A 15,065-nucleotide genomic window follows, 5' to 3' on the forward strand; every position below is an offset into this window, starting at 1 on the left:
TGCTGACAATACACCAACTTGGATTTACCCGTAATTGGATTCAAAACACGAGCAGCAGTAACGCGGTTAAAGGCTGCTTTAACATTTCCAATCTTAACATTACGCACAGGAACTCTGGCACCAGCATCATGTTTGCCGATCGAATCCAGAGAATCACGTGACGTCACATAAAAATCATGCAGAAGAAAATAGTGTTTCCTATCGTTGTTAGGCCCACACTTACGACAGTTGTTTGCATGATTACAGTCCCTAACCATATGCTGGCGCAAACAATTCAAGCATTTGCCAGCTTTCACAATAACATCTCTCCGATCTTTAGGTGTCAAGCGCAAAAAATCTTTACAATTAGACAAAAAATGATATTCAACTTGACCACGTGACGAACAATAAAAACATGCCGGTATGTCACTACGTCTGTTCACACCACCGCGCGGTGCGCCAACAGCAGTCGAGTACTGCGAACTACCTGACAGGCGACAGCACATTATCATGGGGTTTTACCGACGTCTGCCTAACCGGACATGAAGGCAATTTTCCTTTGCCAAACCTTTTAAAATGCTGCGACTCACCAGAATCGCCCATTAGCATAATGCTAAAATCAGTCGACTTGCGCGTTTCCTCCCGTACTACAAAATCGAACAAACTCTGAAAAGTAGGTTCATTAGTGCTAAGGCATATGCAGCTAATAAGGCCCGGCCAGTAATAAGGCCCACCTCCTGGATCTCCGTTGTTACAAATCTTTTAAACAAAATTGGAAGCTCTGATTGCTGCTATGGTGAATTGAGACTAACTGGTAAAGTTTCACAGCCTAAAGTTGAGAACTTTTTGAGTTACGGAAAGTTGAAGTTTGGGGGGACTGAAAATGAGTGGTTTTATTAATTTTCACATATTTTAGACTGCTCTGCAGTTAACAAACCGCTTTGACTTCCGTTTTTTTGCATTTTATGTGAAAGATATGTGCATGCTGATGCAGTAAAACCAATAAATTTGAACTTTTTTTCTAATTAAAGCAAGACTGATAATGATGATCAGACTAGGCTAATTTTGGTAATGAGACCCATGGGCCCCTGGGGTAACGTTGTGCACTAGGGTGGAGTGAAAAAACTTTTTGTAAAATTTTTATTAGCTCGGGGTTGGAAAACTTGCCAATTACTACTAAAACTAATTGTGCAAAATTAAAATGTAATCTGACGAGAGTTTGATCTGCCACCAGCCACTTGAAAATTTACTATTGGGCCATTCCGTGTCAATTCACACAGTCAAGAAATTCAACCTCTTCAATTTTTCTTAAATTTTACACACCTTTTCACTATTTTATATGATGAACACCTGCAAAATTTGAGTGAAATTTATTGAGAAACACGAGAGTTATAAAGCATTTAGTTTGGGGGGTCTGCCAAGGGGGCACAATTTTTTTATTTTTGGCCATGTTTGAGGTCCTATTACTGCTTAAGTAAATTAGGCAAGAACCTAATTTTTTTACAGGTGATAATAATTCTGCCAAATATTGAAAAAACAACACCGTTCAAATTCCCACTTTAAAAGGTCAAAGGTCACTCATAGACATCCAAATGTGGCCGTTTCCAGCTCTCGGTTAAAATTTTCCAAAATTTCAAAACCTTGCCAAGACCCTATTTTTGATTGGTTTTGGCTGAAATTTAGTAGAAATGTTGTTTACAAGATTCTCTATGAAATTTCAGAGTACATTTTTACTGGGGTCATGGGTAATCGGGATATTAAAAGGACCTCTTTTTTGCTTTTTGTAATTTTGACCAATGTTTCACATTAAATACCTCCCAACCCCTTTAATATTTTGTACTGAAATTTTCTCAGTTTATAGAGAATCTGGTAAACAACATTTCTACTAAATGTCAGCCAAAACTAATCAAAAATAGGGTCTTGGCACGGTTATAACATTTTAGAAAATTTTAGCCGAGAGCTGGAAAGGGCCACATTTGGATGTCTTTGACGTCTGACCTTTTAGAGTGACAATGTGAACGGTGTTGTGTTTTCAATACTTGTCAGCAGTACTATCACCTGTAAAAAAATTAGGTTCTTACCTAATTTACTTAAGCAGTAATAGGACCTCAAACAAGGCCAAAAATTAAAAAAAATTCTGCCCCCTCGGCAGACCCCCCCAAACTAAATGCTTTATAACTCTCGTGTTTCTCAATAAATTTCACTCAAATTTTGCAGGTGTTCATCATATAAGATAATGAAAAGGTGTGTAAAATTTAAGAAAAATTGAAGAGGTTGAATTTCTTGACTGTGTGAATTCACACCGAATGGCCCAATGGTAAATTTTCAAGTGGCTGGTGGCAGATCAAGCTCTTGTCAGATTACATTCTAATTTTGCTCAACTAGTTTTAGTAGTAATTGGCAAGTTTTCCAACCCCACGCTAATAAAAATTTTATAAAAAGTTTTTTCACTCCACCCTATTGTGCACCCCTGGTTAAGAAAGTGGGGGTTAAAGACTTGAGTGACCTAAACAATTCTTGTTACACCATTAATCCAATTTGTTATTGCAATGGAAATATCATAATTTCAGAATCAAAATACTTTATCATCCCTACCATATCTAAAAACACCATGTCGCCTTTTAAAAAATGGAGCATGGGGCGGGGGAGGGAATAGTTGTCTCTGTGTATTTAATTATTAGTTATGTGCCTGTGTTGTCGATTAGAATTTGTTTTGTGGTGTGGTTATAGTAAAAATACACCGTTTCCATCACTTTTGGTGCTAATTCAAACCGGGCCTTATTCACAACACGTGCATCTAATAAGGCCCGCTTGAGATTTTTTTTATTTTTTTAATATTTTACAACCCCTTTTACTTAGAAACTTGTTTCATAGATATGTTGTTTAGATAGACCCAAAGTATCCTCATTCCAAGTTTCGTTCAAAATTATGCAGTATTTAGAAAAATATTTATTATACATTTCTATATTATACATTTATATTTATATTTACATTTATATTATATTATATTTTATTTTATATTTATTTTATTTTATATTTATATTTATATTTATTTATATTACATTTATATCATACATTTCTATCCTGTCTTCCTCTGACAAGCCAGGAGTGTCAGAAGCCAAATTAGCAATCGTTTGCGCAGCTGTTCTAACACAAGCTGCTTGTAACAAACTCAAACGAGTTCCCTTTAAAGGGCGAAGCTGCCATCAAGGCCGTAATACGATTTTTAAAGAAGATAAATGGCATATTATTACCATCGTAACCAATCAAGGCCTCCTTATCGAAAAACGTCCTACTATTTTGGTATTCAAAAAAGCAATCCTGTTGTTGAGAACTCGATTTAGCGGGAGAAGACAAGCTATATCCCTTAAGGGGCTGAGTGGGCTCAGTCACATGAACAGCCCGATCACAATCCTCACAAACGTTAAAATCAGGAGACGCGATACGCCTCTCACAATCACGCGAATTACGTGTAGCTGGGCGATCAAAAACTAGCGGCGCAAAAAACTGTGAAGGGGGAAAAACATTATTGCTAATGGCGGCCCGTGACCTGTACGCTCTGGGGGAGGAGTTAGGCTATAATTCACAGGCCTTGGCTCTACAGCCTTCGGAAGACCCTTAGCCGAGGCCTCGAGACCTCCTGAAACAGCTGGAAAACGTGTGGATTGCCCTGGTCCACCCACGGATTGAACAGGCGTCTGGAAAAGGTTATGTAAATTAAACTGCGATTGATGTTCATTTCTGGAATGGCTAGAAGAGCCCTTCTTAGAACTACGCCGAGAGCCCAACTCTGAACGATATTCAACTAAAACTACCTCTTTACGTTGTACAGCCCTCAACTGAGCGTCTTTGAGTGCGAACTCAGCAGTTTCTTAGTCTTCGAAATTAGTATCGGCAATTGCCGAGGTGATTTCCGACGCAGATGCATGAATGGCGCATTAGCGTCGGCAATAAAAATGCCGAGGCCACACTAGCGCTTGTAAGGTTAGGGTTAAAGTTAGACATTCCTCCCAGTCGTTATGCCACAGCCATAGATTTGTTCCTTAGTCAATATCCTGATGGAGCTCTGCGAAAGAGGCGTGTGGATGGGTATCAAAGCACGAAAGCGGCAAAACGTGGACGCTTCATTGCGAACGGCGAAAGACAGTGTAGATTTACAGCCAAGCGATGAGCCTCTAGATGTGTCCGATTCCAGTGATGACACGACAACCTCATCCTCCGATACAGCATCTGATGATTCCGATTCTGACATCTAGTTCTTCATCAAACAGACTTTGTGATGCTCGCAGTATCCCAATTGTGCCGAAATTATGTTAGTGCATATGTAAATCGAGGCAATCTTCTCGCAGGGAGCTGTTAATTTGTTACCGGTATTTGGTTGAGCAATTAACGTTATTTTATGATAATTCAACGTCTCTAGATGTCAAATTAATGTAAACTGTTTTTTTTTCAGTCATTTATCGGTCAATGACCAATTTTTTAGAAAAATGTCCAAAAAAAAATATAGTAAATTTGGACAAAATGTCCGAAAAAATATATAGTCAATTCGCTCAAAATATCCGAAAAAAAACGTTTCTCAGCGAAACTTAATTTTGTAGCTAGTCAGGAAGTGCAAATTTTGGTTTGTATCAGCTACTTGAAAGGAAATATTTTCATCAGAAAAAATGACCGAAATAAATAAAAAATGACCGAATTTTTTCAAGACATTTCGGACAAATGACCGAAAAATCTCAGTAAAAAAAAACAAACCCAGAATGTAAAACAAACGTAAATTTCTTATTGGGCATTGTTGTTACGCAATATAACCTGCCGGGAAGATTAAATCGATGTGTGCTGACTCGAACGTTGAATCAACCCAAAATTAACTTAGCCTACTTTTCCTCCCAATGAGTTATTCAACGTGGATTACCGTAACAGTGTGCGTATCGCGTTGCTCGCTTTATCGCTACTTTTGATATTATTACATCACAACAAATCAAACAGAGCGGTCGGGAGAGACTACTCTAGTATATTTTTCGCTTCTCATTTTACATGTTTTGGTAAGTTACAATTTTTTTCGTAATAAACGTTCACAGCAATTGCCGAGGCAATTTCAACTTTTGCCGTTTGGCCTCGACAACGTTTTTGTAGGGGTTTGCAGTTACGAGTTAGGGCAGCAATAGTTAAAATATCGAACGTTATTGAAATAAATATCGATATTGAAAAGATATCGTATCGTATCGAAAAATCGATATATCGCCCAACACTAATTCGTATCCCTGAACAATTCGTACCCTGAAAAGATCGAGAGAAAAATAGCACAAAGCCGAAGTCACTGATCACAACAAAGCCGAAGTTGCTAATCAGAGTTTCCGCAAAAATTTAAAGGTAGGGTTAAGCGGAAAGTCCGATTCGTGTGCCATTTTGGCTTTTTTAAAATGAGGGTACGAATTGTTCAGGGTACGAATTAGGTTGCATTCCTGTTGCTCGCATGACTTCGCACAAGCACAATAAAAGTGCCATATATGTAAATTCATTTGTAGGAAGTGACTAAGGTATTTTTCCACACTTCATGCCATGGTTACAATCAGGTGTTGCCAGAGTTAGGATTAAAGTTAGAAAGGTTTAGAGTTACTAATAAGATTAGGGTTTTGATCCTTGCCCAGGACTAAAAAGAATTTCCATAATACAAGTTTTTGTTTTCAACAGCTCTAAACTTTTCTAAAAATAGGGCAGAATTCCTTAACTGGCAACACTATTGAGGCTGTCATTACACTATATAGTGTAAATATAGCCACAGCCTTATTTGTATGACAGGGCTATTATGCAGTGATGGGTATTACTGGCGATAATTTACCGGCGATAATTATCGGCGATAAATTTTTATCGCTTATCTTTATCGCTCAATTATTTTTTCAGTTATCGTTTAGCCTATCGTTATCGCCAAAGGCAATATTTGATTATCACCGATAAATTTTATTTTGGATCAACACACAAGTGGAAAGACCATGAAAAGTAATATTTTTACTAGCCACCTAGTTAATGAAACTAAAATTGAAACCAGTTATTCTTCAGTGCCTGAAGTGTGTGTGCACAGGTCGCTGTCAGGGGAGGGGGCACGCCCCCCTGCACCGACGGTCCTGACAACACCGTATTTTTTAGTGTTGCAAATTGCAATGCAATGAAATGCATGCAACAATTCCAAGTAACACAACATCACTGAAACAAGTCATTGCGGAATATGATATTGCTTGAAGCATTGACTTTTGACATGCAGACCGACATCGGTACCGTACCTCTAAATACCCATTGTCAGGCATTGTCGGGCATTGTCATGCATTGTCGGGCAATGTCGGGCATTGTCAGGCATTGTCGGGCATTGTCGGTTTTTTGGGAGATTGTGGAGCATTTCTAGGGGTTGTCGAGCATTTTCAGGGGTTGTCAGGCATTGCAGAGTAGCTACTTTCAGGCATTGGCATCGGCAGCAGTGGCCGAGTGGTTAGTGCGTTGGGCTCGCAGTCGAGAGCCTGCATGTTCGACTCCAGCCACCCGCACTTGCTGTTGTTTCTCTGGGCAAGAAACTTAACGATAATTGCCTCTACCTAGTGATCGATTTCGAGTAATGGGTAGTACCAAATTTAAGTCATAAGTATAGACAACCGGAAACAGACATTGCCGTAGGCTGCAGCGTGGGTCAGGTGTATGTCGGAAGGCGTACACCGATGCATAGAGCTCAAGTCCGCTTTCCCGCAATGCAGGATAGCCTAAAGATAAACAAACAAACAAATAAACATTGTTGGGAATTTCCAGGCATTGTCTACGATTTCCAGGCATTGTCGATCATGATCAGTGGTTGACGGATTTGTTAGGCATTATAGAACATTTTCAGGCATTGTCGAACATTTTCAGGGGTTGTCGAGCATTTTCAGGGGTTGTCAGGCATTGTAGAGTAGCTCCTTTCAGGCATTGTTGAGAATTTCCAGGCATTGTCTAGGATTTCCAGGCATTGTCGATCATTATCAGTGGTTGACGGGTTTGTTAAGCATTATAGAACATTTTCAGGCATTGTCAAACATTTTCAGGGGTAGTCGAGCATTTTCAGGGGTTGTCAGGCATTGTAGAGTAGCTACTTTCAGGCATTGTCGATAATTTCCAGGCATTGTCTAGGATTTCCAGGCATTGTCGATCATTATCAGTGGTTGACAGGTTTGTTAGTCATTATAGAACATTTTCAGGCATTGTCGAACATTTTCAGGAGTTGTCGAGCATTTTCAGGGGTTGTCAGGCATTGTAGAGTAGCTCCTTTCAGGCATTGTCTAGGATTTCCAGGTAGGCCTATTGTCGATCATTATCAGTGGTTGACAGGTTTGTTAGTCATTATAGAACATTTTCAGGCATTGTCGAACATTTTCAGGGGTTGTTGAGCATTTTCAGGGGTTGTCAGGCATTGTTGAGTAGCTACGTTCAGGCATTGTCGATAATTTCCAGGCATTGTCTAGGATTTCCAGACATTGTCCATCATTATCAGTGATTGACAGGCTTGTTAGGCATTGTCGAACATTTTTAGGGATTGTCGAACATTTTCAGGGGTTGTCGAGCATTTTTAGGGGTTGTCAGGCATTGTAGAGGATAGCTATACTTTCAGGCATTGTCTATAATTTCAAGGCATTGTCTAGGATTTCCAGGCATTGTTGATCATTATCAATGGTTGACAGGCTTGTTAGGCATTGTCGGAAATTTTCAAGCATTGTCGAACATATTCAGGGGTTGTCGAGCATTTTCAGGGGTTGTCAGGCATTGTAGAGTAGCTACTTTCAGGCATTGTTGGGCATTTCCATGCATTGTCTAGAGGATTTCCAGGCATTGTTGATCATTATTAGTGGTTGAGGGGTTTGTCAGGCATTGTCGAACATATTCAGGGGTGGTCGAGCGTTTTCAGGTGTCAGGGGTTTTCAGGCATTGTAAAGTACTTTAGATTCTTTCTGGCAGGCCTTGTCGGACATCTTCAGGCATTGTATAGGATTTCCAGGCATTGTCGAACATATTCAGTGGTTGATAGGTTTGTTAGAATGCCTGACTACCCTTGAAAATGCTCGACAACCCCTGAAAATGTTCGACAATGCCTGACAAACCCCTCAACTACTAATAATGATCAACAATGCCTGGAAATCCTAGACAATGCATGGAAATGCCCAACAATGCCTGAAAGTAGCTACTCTACAATGCCTGACAACCCCTGAAAATGTTCGACAATGCCTGAAAATGTTCTATAATGCCTAATAAGCCTGTCAACCACTGATAATGATCGACAATGTCTGGAAATCTTAGACAATGCCTGGAAATTATCGACAATGCCTGAAAGGAGCTACTCTACAATGCCTGACAACCCCTGAAAATGCTCGACAACCCCTGAAAATGTTCGACAATGCCTGAAAATGTTCCATAATGACTACCAAACCTGTCAACCACTGATATTGATCGACAATGCCTGGAAATCCTAGACAATGCTTGGAAATTCCCAACAATGCCTGAAAGTAGCTACTCTACAATGCTTGACAACCCCTGAAAATGCTCGACAATGCTTGAAAATGTTCTATAATGCCTAACAAATCCGTCAACCACTGATCATGATCGACAATGCCTGGAAATCCTAGACAATGCCTGGAAATTTCCAACAATGCCTGAAAGTAGCTACTCTACAATGCCTGACAACCCCTGAAAATACTCGACAACCCCTAGAAATGCTCCACAACCCCCCAATAAACCGACAATGCCTGACAATGCCCGACAATGCTCGACAATGCCCGACAATGCCCGACAATGACCGACAATGCCCGACAATGCCCGACAATGCCCGACAATGCCTGACAATGCCCGACAATGCCTACAATGCCTGACAATGGGTATTTAGAAGTACCCGACCAACATCACATTTTTTGCATCTTGTAGTAGTTTTTGCATGACAATAGGCGCATCGAGTTGCGTGGTAAAATTATGCTAAATACAGTATATATAAACTTTCTCATTTACCTATGCGACATAGCCGGGTGCAACCTAATTCGTACCATGAAAAATTCGTACCGTCAGTTCGTACCTTGAAAAGATCAAGAGAAAAAATTAATAAAAGCCGAAGTCGCTGATCGCAGTTTCCGCAAACATTTTAAAAGGGTTAAGGTATCGGTTAGGTATCGGTATCCGTAAATAAACAAACTGAAAAGTTCGAGAGAAAAAAATAGAACATTGCTGATCGCAGTTCCCGTTTTTCCGCAGTTTCCACAAACATTTTAAAATTTCCTGTAATGATCCTAAGAGTTTGCCGAAGTCGCTGTTCGCAGTTTCCGCAAACATATTAAAAGGGTTAGGGTTGATCGGAGTTTCTGCAAACATTTTAAAAAGATTAGGGTGTTTCCACAAACAAACAAACAAACTGAAAAGATCGAGAGAAAAAAATAGAACATTGCTGATCGCAGTTTCCGTTTTTCCGCAGTTTCCGCAAACATTTTAAAATTTCCAGTAATGATCCTAAGAGTTTGCCGAAGTTGCTGATCGCAGTTTTTGCAAACATTTTAAAAGGGTTAGGGTTGATCGGAGTTTCCGCAAACATTTTAAAATTTCTGGTACGGTAATGATCCTAAGAGTTTTTGTTTGTTTGCCGAAAATGTTAAAAGGTTTGCGGAAACTGCGATCAAGTGACTTCAGCTTTTTTAAATTTTTTCTCTCGATCTTTTCAAGGTACGAACTGACGGTACGAATTGTTCATGGTACGAATTAGGTTGCATCCGACATAGCCCACCTCAATCAAATATTTTTATTCCCACTAATACAGTGCCTATGTTGTAATCCTTATCTCAACAACTCAGCGTTCTGCCATTGCTTTAATGATAGTGTTCAGAAAGAAAACAAAAAAATTTATCTGAAATTATCAGTAAATTACGATAATTATGTTATTGTTCTAAAACAAACAGGACTAATTTGACAAGCTTGATGGATTTTACAGTATGCACATTTTTACTACCATAACGCTTAAGATTACTGATAAATTTTCAAGCACTTTGCTTTTTTTGAAATTTTTTCAATTATTGCTGAGTGCTGACTTTGCTAGTATAAACAGCCCTTTAGGCAGAAAGCAAAATACAAAGTTTGGATTTTTTTATGGTATTTTCATTTGATTTAATTATTTTGCCTACTGCACGTAAGCGGCAGTGTAACTCAATTGATAAAAGCATCCAACTGGTATCTGAAAGTATAATTATAAGCATGGCGGTTACCTCAGTGGTTTGATTCTGGATCAAGAGGTTGAAGATTTGATACCCACTGCTGCTGTTGCGATTCTATTCATGCATAACTTACAAAAAGTTTTGTCCCTTTGCAGTATAATATATTATGTTCGATTTTTCATCATGTTGATGAAAACAGTTCGTGCTGCATGGGATGGGGCAGTGCTAATCAAGAAAAAAAAATATCGTTATTGGACATTATCGGCGATAATTTTATCATTATCGCTTAACTTTTTTGATTTATTGTTTATCGTTATCGCTTTAGGCATTTTTCGTTTATCGTTATCGCTTAACTGAAAAATGACTTATCGCGCCCAACACTGGCTATATGCATGTCTCCACATATATCCACTTTTCTAGTTTGTAATAGCATGCACCATAAGCTTTAGGCCACTTTCTAATTTTTAATAATTTTAAACTGTAAAAAGTAGCATGCGCCATAAGCTTTAAGGTGCGTCTACACGAGAAAGTGTTCTTACTGAGAAATTCTTGCTTAAGCTGGTTTTTAAGCCCGTTTCGTCTACACTTACAAGCTTAAAAAAAGATTTTGCTTGCTTGAAGCACGGTCACGTGATTATTTCAACCGCAATGACGTCACGTTTCAAAAAGTTTGCGCCAAAGCAAGAAGTAAACCAACTGTTCTTTAATAACTAGTTGGAGTGAGCTGGCACTTTGAGTTGTTGCAGTCATTCAATAATGGCTTTCAAATGTTAATGTGTAATTATTTTTGTTGTGATGGTCATGGTCTGAAATAAAAACAACTGAACTTGTGTAAAAAATGCTGCAAAAAGATAAGGTTGCAAACATGCAATTTACGTCAGAAAAAAGTGTGAAAGAAAACTTTACTTGACGCGAAGTGTGAAAGAAAAGTTGACACCTTGGTAAAGTTTTGACGCGAAAGTATTTCTAAGCAAGAGAACTTGCTTAAGCAAGGGTTCTCGCTTAGCTTTTCAGTCTGGAGCATATTTTTTCTCACAAACTCTCGCTTATCTGCGCTTAGGTTTTAGTAAGCAGCACAAAGTGCGATTATTTTAAACAAACAAGAAGTTAAGCTAGCTTTTAAAAGCAAGAAAACAGTCGTCATGTAGACGCATCTTTAGGCTTCTTTAGGCAACACTATTATTTTGGGGGTGGTGTACATTGTACAAGTCTGCGCCCTGGCCAAAAATACATCATACACTGGAACATAGGCGCCGAGTTTTCAAAATAGCTGGGCGGGCGAATACATACTGTCACGTCATAAAGGTTATTTTGTGCGTTTTTCAAAAGGGCGATTTTGTTAGGTTGTTGGGCTAGCCTAGTTTTACATTTAAGTTTATGTCTCCTCTAAACGATTTGGAAACAAGTAATAAATATAATTGGTGCGCAACAACGTCTGGTCCTGGTAATTCAGTTCCGCATATTTTTGTGATTGGTATGTGCGAGTTGCGGGACGAAAACTGCAATACTGTACTAGTTCCATAATTACATTACTATTGTTGATACAACACGATAACACACACACAATACATCGGTGGGTTCATACGATAAGTCACTCCTAGCGGGCGCACAGATAAGATACAAGATACAGTAATGCAACGCAGAAGCGATTTTACGGCAATTCAGCTCCCGAGAAGCCATCTAGCGATAAACTGCGCTATTGAACCAAGCTTACATTGAATCTACAATTAGAACAGTTATAGAACGAATGAGCTGAATTGCAACTAATGACAACCAACGGTTTCATCCGGCCAAACCAACAGGTGTGCATAGTTTAATATCAGTGACGTAACAGACGAAACTGTGATGATTGAGAGGACAAAATAGAGCATTTCGGCAGCAGAGTTAATTGATAACGTCGTTTGAGAGAAAATTACTCCTTTGAAGAACAATGCTACAGTTTTTACACCGATTTAACATCTCGCGATGTTAAAACGATGTAAAAGCAGTGGAAATTGCGGTCAGACTTTTGCCACAAATGAAATTCCTCGCAGGTTTGTGCAATTTGCTTAAAGGTGGGTTTAGACTACGTGCGTTTTCCGTACGTCTTTGTTGCGTTGCGATTTTCGTGCGTCTTGTCTCAAACAGCTCGCGTTTACACTACTTGCGGTTTTCTTGCGTGTTGTGTTACGCCATTTGGAAAATATAGGGTATTCCCCTACATTGATGTCAATCAGCTGATCTAGTTGACATCTTCTGTCAATGCGATCATTGCAATACATTTGTGGGTGGGTTGTTATGTTACAATACATTACCGAGTAATTGTAATTTTTTTAATTGTAATTGTAATGTTTGGACAGGCTATGCTTTTAGATGTGATTTTTAATAACTTTGGATTCTTAACTCATGTTTAGCAAACATTTCGAACACCAAACTGTCTATTTCTGAGCTATATATTTTTTGATTAGATTAACCTCGCATTCCAGCCATTTTACTCCTGACCTTGGTATCTTTGTTCAACAACCTTCCTTGTTTCATGACCTTTGTAAAATAACTTTGAATTCTTTGTTCGCTTTTTAATAGATTGTTTTTTTTATACGTTAATACTAGATCACAAGTCCACTACTATAAATGTGGCCTTGTTCATATACTGTAGTGCCTACATCTAAGTCAGTGAAAATGGCAAATAGCCTACCCCTTGGGGTCATCAAAAACCTTAGAAAAGTGCTTTCCTACTTTGCACTCAGCATAAAGAGCACTGAAAATGCCTGCATTGTAAACCACTGAGCAATGCATATTTGTGATAAATATACAGTAGGTATGAGACTTCAAAGATCACTATCACTTATGATGGACTAAATTCTCTGATTGATAGGCTATAGTTTAATAGCTGTTTATTTTCTGCTTTTATAAAATATTATTAGGCTAATACAAAAAAACTGAATGCTATTCAATCTTATTTGTTACCAGCGAATCAAAAAGACAAAATTTTTGCATGTTGGCAGTTTTCTGTATAATTGCTTATAGGTTATGCACAGATAATGAAAAAAACAGATGCTACAAATTTGGTAGAAGCAAATAAAATAGCACTAATAGAATTAAAAAGGTTGCAAAGTCATAACAAATAAACCACCATTATAGTTGACGATCTATGGCTGTTATCAACAAATCTATAGGCCTACAAGTGCAATGGTAATTGGTAGTTAAGTTATTCACAACAACAAATCATTTGCAGCAAACAACGCTCTTCCATTAATCTGTCTAATGATGGAAATTACAATTTTCTTTAACATGTTTGTGTCACACACGCATGGAATAATGTCAGTTAATATTACATTTTTGTCAAAACAATTCTTAATGCCTAAGAACACATCTTATAACATGATATGCTGTATGTGTGTCAGGGATTCATAGTATTATAGTATAGTATGAATCCCTGATGTGTGTTCTTACCATAAAATTCTTTTTAAGGGTGATTGTAATAAAATGCACAGCCAAAGTAATCATAAAAACTCCTGACTTCAGAATAATTCATTTTAAGAGTGATTATAACAAAATGCATAGTCAAAGTAACCATAAAAACCCATAACTTTAGAACAATTGAAGGGTATTATATAATATCTTTTAATATACCAATGAAATAGGCTATAAGCAAAAGTTTACATGTATACTTTTGGAATATTGTATCATACTAGAGTATAGGTGTACCACTGTATATAGTGCATTAATTCTGATATAGTATATGCCCATGATAGTGCAATGACTATGTAGTTCAAATTCTTTATCATTGACTTTGCATTGATAAAGTAGAAAGTGCAAGACTTCAAATTTCAACAGTAGAAGAATCATCACGAGTCCAATAAGACCACAAACACATCTGCAAAACAAATCAAATTGCAATCAACGACGATACACATAAATGCACTTTTTATGTTCATAGCAAAATACATAGCCTATAAACCTCTGAAAAGGAATATTACGGTACTTTATTTTGTCCACAAAGTACAATGGACAAGCCAAAACAGTGTTCGGTGATGGCAATTGTATCAGGCACACTTTGTTTTTATGCAGTATATATGATCAAGATATGCATTAAAGGAATAAGATCATCCTCGTATGAGGTTCTGGGGCCGAGGGTCCATCCTAGAACAGACTAATGTAAACTAGGTTGTATAATAGGAACGGTATAGTAGTATCTACAAACACATTGCTCACTCAACTAGTTGACAATTAATTTGGCCTATTTCAATGTATGAGGTGAAATGTGCCAACACTAAGGGAAGTTTGGACCACACTAGCAAATTTTCAAAATTATATTGAAAGCCAACACAGCACTATAGCCTACAAACCTTCCACAAATCAATCATTAAAATCTCTTTGTGGCCATGATGAACATAAAATGTTTAAAACAAAGCTTTAATTTGAAATCAAGATTTGTGTCACAAACTTCTACAGAAGTCCAGTTTTGATAAACTTGGTAAAAATAAAGTGTGTGTCTTGATACAAAATTTACATTATTAGGCTTTTAAAGTGTACGAAATGTCACCAAAGCAAGGTAAACTTTTATTGGGGGCAAGCATCCCAGACGCCCTTTCACTCTGTTTGTTTTTAACAAATTTTGCATTGTCTATGTTGTATTACATATTTCCTTTGTTTTAAACTTTGGTGCCCCCCCCCCCTAATGTTTTTATAGATCCGCCACTGGACATGCCTAGCATGTTTGTGTTTGCGATGACTTTTAAAAGTTAAAAATATGCCTTCAATTGAATTCATTTTTCTTTGTTGAAATGCAAATCAAGCGATATTGCATCAAAAGCCTCTAACAAGTATGCGAAACTTCTAGGATTAACCTATCAAGGATTTTTCAGTCAGAGGATAAAGATTCAAAAATCAAACCAATTGTAGAAACAA

This window comes from Aplidium turbinatum, chromosome 5, assembly GCF_918807975.1.
Source record: "Aplidium turbinatum chromosome 5, kaAplTurb1.1, whole genome shotgun sequence".
Classification (NCBI taxonomy): Eukaryota; Metazoa; Chordata; class Ascidiacea; order Aplousobranchia; family Polyclinidae; genus Aplidium; species Aplidium turbinatum.